Source organism: Colobus angolensis, unplaced genomic scaffold (assembly GCF_000951035.1).
Source record: "Colobus angolensis palliatus isolate OR3802 unplaced genomic scaffold, Cang.pa_1.0 Scaffold81, whole genome shotgun sequence".
Classification (NCBI taxonomy): Eukaryota; Metazoa; Chordata; class Mammalia; order Primates; family Cercopithecidae; genus Colobus; species Colobus angolensis.
Genome location: NW_012121932.1, coordinates 9,009,603 through 9,010,665, shown reverse-complemented (window position 1 = coordinate 9,010,665; position 1,063 = coordinate 9,009,603). Strand labels below are relative to the sequence as shown.

The 1,063-nt window shown below is 44.3% G+C and overlaps 1 pseudogene across 1 annotated transcript; it reads left to right on the top strand.

Moving 5' to 3' along the window:
* Window positions 1-438: 438 nt before the first annotated feature.
* LOC105502844 lies at window positions 439-1,056 on the top strand (annotated as a pseudogene). Its single transcript, XR_001000408.1, has one exon. The product of XR_001000408.1 is annotated as a 40S ribosomal protein S18 pseudogene (transcript).
* Window positions 1,057-1,063: the final 7 nt, after the last annotated feature.

The following is a 1,063-nucleotide window of genomic DNA, read 5'->3' as shown; positions in this document are numbered from 1 at the left end:
ACCAGTCTTTAAAAAGTCCGAATCCTGAGGAATGCAGATCAAAGGAAAATAAAAATGTCTACACCCACCTGTACAAGATTTGTCAACCAAATTCTAATTTTCTACCAGAGGAACTAATTTCTCCCAAGTTGACTGACACAAGTTAATTCAGAAGAAACTTTGTACCATGAGTCCAGTGAGACAATATGAGCATTAATAACCACACAATATATGTTCTAAGGAACAAGGGAGGGGTATTTATATTACGGAAGGGATCTGCTGCTAATGAGTCATGCTGCTAATGAGCACCCAGCATGAGTCAGGCACTTCACTTGGGATATCTTGATGACAACCCAGTGAGGTGTATCTTGCCTTTTTACATTGTTGGTGTACAAAAGCATAAATCATCTAAGAGGTTAAATAATTTTCCTGACATTACTGTTAGTAAGTGATGAATTAATGATTAACTCAGGTTCAAACACCAAAAGTAGCACCAGCTGCCATTATTTCTACTTAATTCAAAAAGTGGCAAGAGGCTCTTCCACAGGAGGCCTACACACCGCCGGTTGTGCTGCCGCCACGTCTCTAGTGATCCCTGAAAAGTTCCAGCATATTTTGCGAGTACTCAACACTAACATCGATGGGCGGCGGAAAATAGCTTTTGCCATCACTGCCATTAAGGGTGTGCGCCGAAGACATGCTCATGTGGTGTTGAGGAAAGCAGACATTGACCTCACCAAGAGGGCGGGAGAACTCACTGAGGATGAGGTGGAACGTGTGATTACCATTATGCAGAATCCACGCCAGTACAAGATCCCAGACTGGTTCTTGAACAGACAGAAGGATGTAAAGGATGGAAAATATAGCCAGGTCCTAGCCAATGGTCTGGAAAACAAGCTCCGTGAAGACCTGGAGTGACTGAAGAAGATTCGGGCCCATAGAGGGCTGCGCCACTTCTGGAGCCTTCGTGTCCGAGGCCAGCACACCAAGACCACTGGCCGCTGTGGCCGCACCGTGGGTGTGTCCAAGAAGAAATAAGTCTGTAGGCCTTGTCTGTTAATAAATAGTTTATATACCAAAAAAA